This window comes from Mugil cephalus, chromosome 22 (genome assembly GCF_022458985.1).
Source record: "Mugil cephalus isolate CIBA_MC_2020 chromosome 22, CIBA_Mcephalus_1.1, whole genome shotgun sequence".
Taxonomy (NCBI): Eukaryota; Metazoa; Chordata; class Actinopteri; order Mugiliformes; family Mugilidae; genus Mugil; species Mugil cephalus.
In genome coordinates this window covers 7,041,017-7,052,729 of record NC_061791.1, presented here as the reverse complement: position 1 = coordinate 7,052,729, position 11,713 = coordinate 7,041,017, and the positions used below count along the sequence as shown (strand labels likewise).

General features: G+C 45.4%; 1 protein-coding gene across 1 annotated transcript in view; it reads left to right on the top strand.

Annotated features, from left to right (window-relative positions):
• Positions 1 to 11,713, top strand: part of snd1 (staphylococcal nuclease and tudor domain containing 1) — a 168,152-nt gene that overhangs the window by 83,991 nt on the left and 72,448 nt on the right. The gene's annotated exons all lie outside the window — the stretch shown is intronic.

The window sequence follows — 11,713 nt, the reverse complement described above, 5'->3', positions numbered from 1 at the left end:
TTAACCCCCTCCTGCCCAGCAATAATCCAACCGTTCCAGTGAGTCAGGCAGAGCTTTCCAGCATTGCTGTGGTGGCAAAGGCAGACAGTTGGAACACCGCCCCCCCCCCCCCCCCCCCCCCCTCCTCATCCTGTGCTTCCCCTCTTTCATGATGCGCACAATCTCTTTTTTCCTTTTTTTTATCTTTCTTTCACTTCACCTCTCTTTGCTCTCTTACTCTTTTCGCTTTGTCCTTTTGTGGAAAATAGAGGAACATGAATGGACTGCTGACGCATCCTGCTCGGAGCAGTGCTTTGGTTTGATGCAGTGGGTTATGTGCATTAACACACACACACACACACACACACACTCACTCACTCACTCACACACGCACACACACACACACACACACACACACACACACCACCACCACCACCACCACCACCACAACCTCACCCACCTCACCGTCTTTCCTCCTCTGCTCACTCGTTGTCCGTCACTGTGTCACTCTACTATTTCATCTTTGTACACAACACTACACAGGCTCATATTTGCACCCGTTTTTTTTTTTTTTTCTGCCAAATTAAATATTCAGTTTTCTCCCTTTCTTGCTTCTATGGAATGCAACTTGTAGTTTAGAGAAGTTCAGGTTACTTTTAGGGCTGGGCGGTACACGGGTTCATACTGAATGCCAGCAAAGCGCTTCTTACTACCATGACTAACCAGTGAGAGGCAGCAATTTGCCACAAGGTATCTACCCTGCTGCAAAAGAAGAAGAAGAAGAACAAGGTTGCGCTTCTTAACACGCATGCTGCAACTCTATCAGTATGAGTGGTGGTGAAGATGGATGGATGGAAAAAATTAAGCGGCAGAACAAGAAGACCTTTTTTTTTCAAAAAATCCAACGTTAACCAACACCTAGTGGTAACACCTGATTATGCATGAAAAAAAAATACCGTGATACATCATGATCCCGTCAGAATTTAGAAAAATACCGCGATATACATTTGTGGTCACACCTCTCAGCCCTAGTTACTCTGTTAATATGAAACATTAAGCAGGTACTTAGACTTGATTGGAATAAGATTTGATATCTCTTTAGACGAATGTAACACACAGGAACGGTCAGTATATGATAAACGTCAACATTGTCCCACTTCCATATCTCTTTGGAGGTAGTTGAAACACTCTAAGCAGACAGGCCTTAACCCTCAATTTGAGCACAAACTGTCGCTCCAGGAAGCGGGCAGCCAGAAAGGTCACGTTAAAGAAGGCAAACGGGAGAAAACAAGACACGCTTTACCTTCCCCCCCGCTACAGGAGAAAAGGCAAAACAAATGCTTCCTACTGTCCCACCGCCGTTCTATCTCAAATGATTTGTACAAGCCCCGTGTACATTAAAGTAGGTAACGGCGCGGGTAATTGATGGTTGGTAAAGCTAACTGTGACAGTGCTGCTAGGTGTGTGTGTCTGTGCTAGAGAGTAAGTGTGTGAAAGAGAGGGAGGGGAGAAAGCACACCAGCTAGAAAAGGTCACACTGCCTGTAGCGCAGTACGTTATTCCCACTGGCACAGGAGTATAGAGCCAACTCCTATATTCTACACACCCGTACGCACACACACGGACATTCTCCTTGACTTCACTGCAGTTGAATACGAATGGGCTTCAATGAAGCACATGTAACAGCGAGGTGGGAACCACAGGAGTATAGGGGAGGCTTTCCTGTGTTATGAAAGAAAGGCTATTTCCTTTCTCGTCCACAGGGATTCCATCGCACCGCAGCCACGTAGAGGGTGATATCAAAGGCGTACTCCGGCGATACATTCTTCCAGCGAGCTGTGCATAAGATAATGCACATCATTAAACAGGCATGCAAATGTGTTTTCAGTTGAGCCAGCTGCACATGAAGGCTCGTGGTTATCTGTGCGGTTATTAATGACAAAAATTCCCGGTCTGTGGATGTGATGCGCCACCGTTTTGATGCGCAGGTGACCCAGAAATGGGTTCAGGTTGAGCTTTAGCCACCCAGCACAGCGCCCGGTGGACGAATACCCGACCAAAATCATCCACTGACCCGCAGCAGGACTGGTGCTGTGAGGGCACCTCTCTCCTCTCGGCACTCACACTGTCCATTTTTCTCGTCGCTATCTATTCTGCTCTCACTCTAGTTTTGTCTTTCAGCGGGCGCTTTCTTTCTTTCTTTCTTTTTTTTTTCCACGACTGATAGAGCCTTGGTTATGGCCTGCCAAACTCCGTAATGCTTCACTGACCAGCAGCGGTCAACCCCCTTGCATTATAGTTTGATCCCGGCGCACAGCGGGCCAAGGTAGCATGATAGTTGCGTAAACTCTGTGATCACAGCGATGTACTCCCAAGCTTGTTGGGGGGGGGGGGCGTATGTGTCCTCGGCTTGCGTGGCATGGTATATGCTTCTTTAAGCTAGTGGGGTGCCTTTTTCTGAGTGTGGCTTGATTCTTAAATTTAATTTATGTACTTGTTTGCACCGTGTTTGAATCAGGAAAGTATTTGTCCTAGTGCCTTTTGGACTTTAGGTCATGCCAGTAGTATTCGTAGTGGGTAGGAGGCAACATGTAGGACGAACGGTGGTCCCATATGTTCACGGTTTTTCATACACTTTTCTTGACAAGAAGAGTGTTGTCAGGCCCTACCTTAAGGACTCGCCGGCTGATGACTGCTTGACGAGCTGTCAGTTTTGTGGGACCTTCATGCCGTCATGCCAGCCCCGCTCGCCTGCCGCGCGACCTCTGCCCCCCCGCCCCGCTTCACCCAGGGCTCGGTGGAGCCGACCCCCCTGCGCCAGGCCAGGAGGGCACTGGGTGTAGACTGGGGGTTCTGCGCGACCTACTTTGGGCGCGGCCTGTCCGGCAGCATATTCAAGGGGTATGTGCAATCAGTACAGGACTCATCCCCCTGGGGTGAGTGCTAGCGAATCTGGGCTGCGGCCAGTCACATGTAGGTCAGCAGCCTGTGTCTGTTAGCATGTGTGTGCGTGCCACTAGTTCCATTTGGACGAGTGGCCCGGAGTACGGCGTAGCAGCAATGACAATCGGATTAGAGAAATGTAGAGTTGAATGATAGATCTAATGATAATGTCATGCCATTGCCAGAATCAAGGATTTACAATATAGAGCATTTGGTAATCCATGTATGGTCTTTTGTGTACTTGTATAAGAGAGACAGAGTTGGAAATACTCTCAAGGAGACGAGAGACGTACTATTTTTGGGCTCGTCTCGTGCTTTGAGAGTTGTTACAAATTTTATGTATATATATGTGTGTGTGTGTGTGTGTGTGTGAACATGTCCTCTAAGTAACCAGTAATGTCCCAGCAGTCTATTTCATACCCACCGTGGTACAATGTTATCTTAAACTAAATTTTCAAGGCCGCCGCCGCCGCCTTAAATACGTGCACACAGACCCACACCGACGCACAAAACTCTTTGATGCTGACCTTGAGGTAAAGAACCCGCTACTACAACGCTCCTTTCCCATTTTTCATTTCAATTTCCAGGAATTAATTCTGCTAGAGATTATGTGTAACACAGACAGATTCACTGCTATCGGTGTCCCGGTGAAGACTTAAACTGCTTGGTAGGGATTTTTTTTTTTTTTTTTGTATTTGTGTTTATCATTTTTCTCATCACAGACACACACACACACACAAATCATATGCCGGCGCATCAAGAGATTATAATAGGCAATATTATTATAATTATATTAGGGACTCCCATCTGGCCAGGTTGGCGTGGTTGTGTTTAACCGTGATACCTGACCTTGTGTAGCCTCCGCTCGACACGCTCTACTAATACGGACAACTTTTGGCATGGAAAATCGTATTATATTTCCTTACGTTGCAGTTTACTTTACAACCATTTGGTCTGGCAGTGGAGGTTAGTTTAGTCGAACAATAAAATAATTAACATGTAATGTGATAATAATTGTTGGCTCTGATTCAGTCTGTGGTAATGAACTATTATGTCACGACGTTTTCACGTACTGTTCTTTTTCCGTTTTTATCTCCTCGTAAACTTTGTCCTTTTGCCCCCTTCCTACTTCTTTCTTTCCATCTTGGCCTGGCCTTTTTTTTCATTATTGGTAATTTTTTCCGCTTTATTATTTGCGTTTCCTCTCTTTTGTCCTCCCTTTGTCTCCAGTCTTCTTGCCCTCACTCTCCTACTCCAAGTCGTTACGTCCTACAGTGTTCCTGGAGTCTACTATTTGCGGGCCTTTCTCAAGTTAATTGTGTTTGCTCATTCAGCTTATGTTATATATCTCCGTGTGTGACAGAGTGTGTGCTCTCAAACGAGGGCAATATCAGGTCACGGCAACTAAAAGCACATAGTAAAAGATGAACCTTTTTTTTTTTTTTCCCCTTTTCATCCTATGTTATCCAGCGTTTGAGCTTCACTACCAGCCATTGTCTCCAGACTAATGGGCTTCATTATGGTGAGCTGTGTTCATACGGGCTGCCAGAGCAGGGATTAGCCCTAGCTCTGTGTTAGCTGGAAGCGGAAGAGAGATATTGTTGAGTTAGCACTGTTAACCCAAGCAGCATGAGCCAAGACGGCGAGATAGAACAAGATGCTTCATGCTCATTTAGAAACTTTCTTTTGATTGTACCATTCGTTGGCGGAGGCTGCCACATTCCAAGAATGGAAAAGGCTAATTAATAAACACGCGATCTTCACAATCAACACTTGATAATGTGCTGAGCATGTGATATAATGCCATTCCTTTCTTGCATTTTTCATATGCTAATGCTCCCAGTGTCTTGCTCTGACCACGTCATCGGTCAGCTGGCCCCATTAGGATTCATGGAGCATCCCTGGATGTGCGTTCATCACAATGTTGCCTTGCCAACTGCCAGGCGTAGGAAATTGATGTCTCTTTCTCTGAGCAATGTGAAGGTAAAAACATAGTAATTCACCGCCGGGAGACCAGCTAAATCTTCTTGACTTTAAGCTCCTTGGGAGCAAAGATGTCATCTTCATTCAGATCGACCTCTCCCCCCTCCTCTGTTTGCTTTCGTGTCCTTGGTTTGGTCAAAACAGAATCCTAAGTATAAAGCTGCTATTCGGGAGCATCGTACAATATGCTCCTTACCTTACTAGACACCAATATAAAATCTTATAGGAAGCTTTCGGTGGCACCGATAGGGTATTAAATTGACTTCACTTTGTCTCTGAAGGTGACCTTCCTCTCCCACTATGATGCCCCCAACTAAAATATTCCCCTGTGCACGAAGTCACTGCTTTGTTTAGAATTATTAAGGATCTACCTCAAGCTCCATACAAATCTGGTCAACAATTACAGAGCATCTATGACTGTCGTTTTTCCAGTGTCTCCCATGTATTCGGTGCTAGATTCATCATGTTGAATGAGTCAGTCAGAAACTTTGATCGACTGTTGGTTGAGTGAACCAGTACAAGAGAAACTAAATGAACCGGTGGGTCTTCCTAGACTCCCTGTGAATAGTTGCACTTTCATCTCCCCTTTGAATGATGGCCACTTGCCGGTATGTCAAATTATTAAATTTTGCACAAGCATCGAACATTCGTGCCAGCTGGCCATTAGCTGTAGTGTTTTGCCCTTTGTTCCAGCTCAGCTTTCTGATCCTGACACAGACGTCATGAAGCGACGTCACAGTCCACAGTTCTCGACGATTCACGGTGTATGACACATGCCTTTAAAAACCGCGATATAAAGGCAATTTTTTTCCGACTATCTGATTCCCAACGACGACAATCGCGCACTAGTCGACCTTGCTTTAAAGAGGTCTGAAGTTTTGAACCTCCAGCCTTGAAAACCTTCTTTTCTTCGCCTCCGTTCTTTCCTGTACCGGGGGGATTTGCGAAGCTAAGTGTGTCTAATCTATGAGGGCAGCCAGCACAGCGTTAAATGTTTTTGCCAATGTACCTGCAGCCTCCAACAATACAATACCTCAGCAGGCGTTTACTCGAGCAGGCAGCGGATAATGCGGGGACGGGAAGCGCCGAAGGTTGAGAAACGGACACCTGAGTGGACACTGTCATTATTGCTAAACAGCTGTGAGGAAAAAAAGCTACGTTTTCGGGGGGGGAAGATGTAAATGGAATTTAGGGTTGAAGAAAAGAAGTACCCCCGGTGCACACCACAGCCACACACCCCATCCCATCTTAACTGCAGGCCCCCACGACCTTGCTTAAATGTGTTTTCTGTAGCAGTGCAATCAGGGATATCCCCTGGAGGTAGGCTGCGGCTGGGGGCCAGCAGGGTCCCGGCTATGAAAGGCACGGGGAAAAAGCAGCGGGCAGCACTTTCTAAATTGAAGTCAATAACACAACAGTCCATTCTATCAGCACCGGTCCTCCCACACAGTCCGTTTACACTCGCTAAGGAGAACTGAGGGTAGGATGTCGATTGAGTTCTCCGAAGTGCCGCCGTGGAAGGCAACATGTGTTTGTGTAGGGGAGCACACACGGGAGGAAACGGTGGCGTCAGTGATAATAGGTGGGGACCCGGCAGCGCCTCCACGATTCATGCACTTGTTAAAAATGAAATATTAACGCTCATTCTGCGACAACGAGAACTAAATATTGAGTAGTGGGAAAGATCGAAAATGAAACATGCGCACAACTTGGAAACATTGGGAAAGGAACAAATTAATAGACCTGACCAAATGGCCCCGAGTCTGCTACTGTACATGAAAGTGATTTTGCTCCACAACTAGCCATTGTATGAAATCTTGCCAGTGCAGGCATATTTGAGACAGATGCACACACAGCTTTATTTTGCCTTTAATCCCTTTTCGCATGTTAGCACTTCTATGTAGCTTCAGGGGATTAAACCTGGTATGGCTGGCCGGCCCTGAGCAGGGTTAGGAAAGGAAATTAGTGACTGGTAGACAGTTGACATCCGGCTGACATGACAGGCGTGTGTGTGTGCGTGCGCACGTGTGTTAAGCCCGCATTGCGTTTGAATCTGATGACGACCATGCAACGGGTTAGTGGCACATCCGCACAGCATGGAACAGGCGTGATTTGTTTGGGAGCTAGCACTTTTTCGCTTGCTTCTGCTGAGCCGAACGCTAAAAAAGAGTCGATCGACTGCAGTTTTAATACCCTGCGTTCCCAGTAGTGAGCTCATGTGCTTATGAAGGTTTTTTTTTTCTTTTTTTTCAGGTAAATACAATTTTATGATAAAAAACCCACCAACATTTTGCTTCATGGGATGGCAGGATTTCAAGGGCCTGCATATAAATGCTACTTTCATGTTTACTTTCATGTTCGTAGAGGAAGATTGCCCATGATTGGTTCTTGATGATTCTTGACTGCCCACACAGTCACGCACTTGTCCTCAGATGCATGTTGGTGGTTTCATTCTGCAGTGAAAGTTTTAAATTTGACATGATACTGGGGGAATAGGCCGCATGTTCCAGCAAAGCTCATCCAGTCTGATCCGTGCCCATTATCTTGTGCCATTTGTTCCTGGTTGTTCCGTCATTACTTGCTGGTACATTTCGTTGTATAGATCTTTTTTGCGCCCAGGCCACTGCCTAGCACTCCTCCCACTAGTGCTCTTTCTATTCTGTCAGTTCTGACTGATGGCATCAGTCTAGGTCACTTGCACCCTAGTTGTGTTTATTGGTGTGTGGCCCAGTTATTTTTTCCATAATAACACCCCCACCGCCACCACCACCACCACCACCACCAGCACCACATGCACACACGACAAGCTTGACACATGGATGAACAGTGGTAATTTCCCAAGGCAGGCATTGATTTCACTTTCATTTCCCTGCCTCCTATAGTTTGACATGCTGATGAAAATGATCATTTTGACTCGAAACCTATTGCTTTATTTCAACAGCTCATTTGCTTTTTTTTTTTTTTGTAAAAGGAGCTACAATAGCCAAATTTAGTAATAGTTTTGATACCAACAAATAGCATTGATTGTAATTGGCGTTCTGATAAATGTAGTTCTCTTGGTTTACAGCAAGTACATTATATATGGGAGCCCGCTATAATCTGTGCGTTCCATGTTGTTCTCCTGGTGTTTTGCTTCACTCTCTACTGACGACCAAGTCTGAACCCGGATGTGTCTCAAGTTCTACAGTTAAACACAACAACAGCGAGACACTGAGTGCTTGCATTTAAATGTGCCTTTATTTCAGCAGAGGGCTTTGCTGACTCAGTGGTTTAGACGCTCTTCTTCGAGGGCTGCCATTCGTTTTCGTGCCATTCATTTGTTTGCTGCCCGACTATACGTAGCACTCAATGACAGAAAACTGATGAGGCTACTCGGACACACTGGTGCGAATTTTCTTTCGAGCAAACAGTTGAGTTAAGCTCACTTATTCATTCATTGGAAATACCGCGAGACAACAGGCGCAATGGGCGCGGGGGGGAGGGTTTCGCTTCTTGAAAGGTGGGTATTCGAGCAGCAGGCCTGGGCAGCGCGACCGCCGAGCCGGGCCGCCAGATCGTGGTAGCTTGTAAACTCCCCGGTACAGCAGGGCGGTAGGTGTCCGCTCTTGCCCGTGGCCACGTTGCTGAAATTGAATTTGAAGAGAGCGCGTGTACTGCTGTCTGTTTTGAATCGAGTGTTATCCATCCTATTTGGAAGCGCACAATTGTCATATCACTCACCTGGCAGTGTTAAAAGCACTCCTTCGGGGAAACGGCGCGTTCGAAAACCAAAGGCATCAAGTTCACAGTCTGGTTCTGTTTTCGCTTGTATCAATTTTGATCAAGCGTCGTGGAGAAAAAAACAAGCACAAATGCGTTTCCTAGATGTTGATAGACAAGCTCCCTGTGCTAGCCTTAGAAAATTTTAAAACGCTTACAGAGCTCGAGCGGTTACATACTGTGGCAAACTGTGACTGTGTCGTCTTGAGGACATCACTTGTCTTAAGGATGCGTTCGGTGCCCTTTTGTTCTCACAACAGTGACTCAACCTTTATTTATTTATTTTTTTTTTTTACACGTATTATGTTGCATTGAACTGTTAACAGGCCGTGGCCTTTTGTGCACATGCTTCACAATCTTGCATGCGTTCGTCTCTCGTGTAAAAGGAACGACTGAGAATGCAGTGACACAAGCTCGGCCCCGGAGATGCAGTAAAAAGTAACAATAAATAAAACGGAACACTGACGTCGTTGACTGATTCGTGACTGACTCATCGTTCTCCTTATGCTAAAAGGAAAAAAAAAATCAGAAAGTCATGAATTTGGAATAATTGTATTGTTGACGTTCATTCAAGGCCAAAAACAACTCTACTGTGTGATAAATTAATAGCTAAAGTAAACATTTAGGCATTCATTCATTGTCCATCTTCTATAGCTCCCTCTGCTTTCTCTAGTCGGAGCACGTCATCTCTAAGGTAGCGCTGATTAACTGCATCTTTCCGCCGTCTTGTGATGCGCAAATAGGCAAAGGAATGAGAAAAGGGAGTGAAAAAAAAAAACTCAATGCCCTCTACACTCTTTTGTCATTTCTGATGAGTTTTTTTGTGTACCGCTTTCCACCTTCTAGTTTCCCACTTGTGCTCAGTGTCGTTTCACAAATGTTAGCCCCGTTCCTCCCCCCGTCTCCTCATTATGGTGGTGTTTAGAGGCCTTGTCTTATTTTTGACACAGATTTTTGTCTTTCACTTTTTCCTCAATGATTTGAGGGAAAAAAATAATAAAGGAAGCGATGATTGGAACAGAGACAAATGTTAACAAACTCAACTTTAAAAGTGAGTTGTAGCCAGATCAGTGGCTCAGAGGTTGTTAGACCGTTTGACTCAAAAGCTGTTTCCTGGACAGAGTTGGAATAGTCCTTCATTATTTAAGCAGGTGCACGATCAGAGTTGCGGCGTTTTACGCGAACCTACAGCCCACGTTCAAAGTAGCTTTCATTTCAAGTGAAACAAACAATCCTTTGGCTGCTGAAACAAGACAAATCCATCAGAGAGACTGCAGGAACATGAGGAGTGACGAAATCAACAGCGTTCTGAGAAAAATCAAACGCGCTGATGAGCTGAGCTCTACAACATAAAAAAAGGCCTGGACGTCCACAGAAGACAACATCGGTGGAGGATCTCAGGATCCTTTGAGAAGTAAAGAAAACAAAAACCTTCACAACAATCCTTTTGTCATTATATAATTGTAAAGAGAAAACTTAACAACAAAAATAGAAACGGGCCCTTTGTGCCAGTGAATACAGTGGACAGTGGATAAAAACCAAATCCAAAAATGTTAAAGAAGGGTCTTTCTGGAGTTTCATTTACATACCTGCCTCTAGTCAAGTGAGTTTCTGAGGGGGAGTTACACCCACTAATGTTCCTGCTTAACTCCTCACCAGTCCTTTACAACTGAAGAAGCTGCTTCCGTGAAACAAACGTCTCCAAAAAGCTCCACAAAACTTTTCCAGATACACCCTGACCTTGATGACTGAGAACCTTCACGGACGCTCCTTTGCTCCATTTTCGTTGTAAATGCCATCAAATTAAAGCTGAGAGTCTGACCTTTGTCGGTCTAAACATATAAGGACCTATTTTTGTCTGTGCTTGCCGTATTTTGCGAAACATTTGCTTAATATTCACTGCTAAACACACTGGGTCCAGCTGAAGATAATCGTTAGCAAGGGATAACAACCACCTATCTTATCTAACATTTGCACTGTCAGTGTCGTCCCGGGCACGAGGGGGCCGTAATCTCATTTATTTGACACGCACACTGATTAGTGTGACAAATGCATTAATAAACTACAACAGGCAGGTACTGGTCGAACTGGTCAAAATCCGCAGCTGAAGAAAATTGAGGACAAATAATATTTGCCAATGAATCATCGTCTGCGGTCCGACAACGGGCCGACTGCATGGCTCCTAAATAGGCATGACTTGATTCAATCAGCCCTCGCTCTCCCATCTCTCTGGCGGACAATCACACTCCACCACCCCGGTCCTCCATCTCGTTTGTTGATCGTCACTTGCCATTTACGTGATTGAACGTGTGGTGAGGTTGGATTGCATCGCCCAAAACCCAACACTGATTATACAATGATTTGTCTCGAGGGGTTTCTGACTTACACTGCAGGACGAAGCGAGATCAGTTCCTATTATCTGATCTCTGACTACCTCTTGGCATGAAAGATTCATTTTAGTTGGCTATAATATTATCTTTTAATGTCCCTCATGGTTGCCACACAGCTGTCTTGAACATAGTTCTTCACTTCCGTGCTTCGCCGTCACCCCTTTAGAAATTAAATGTGTAGCTATAATAAATACTGTAGGAATGTCTTCCTACTGCTGCAGTCCTGGGAACCTCTAGCTTGTTAAGTGTACTCATTCCAGTACTACTAGTTTATGGCAACGTGGAGTACCTCTTCAGCAGCGCGTCGCTGCCACTTTTCTTACACTCAAACTTCAGCCCCTGCCTAAAAACTCTACATTCAGCCTTGCAATCGGGCACTGCCTCTCATTCTGACAAGCACGCAGAAATTGACAAAAAGCCATGTTGAAAAATGCCTCTGTCTGCTCTTTTTCTCCTCCCCCTTTTTTTTTTTCCCCTCTCCCTCATTCTCGCAGTCTGTCAGCACAGGCAAGGTCTGGAAGGACAGAAATGGCTTTTTGAGTGACACCGCCTGGCTATGCCATTTGCCGTGTCAATTGGTCAAAGAGGATAGAAAAGGAGGTGGAGACAAATGATGATGGCACAGCCATGATTGTCCCGTGCCCCTTCTCACTTTCCGT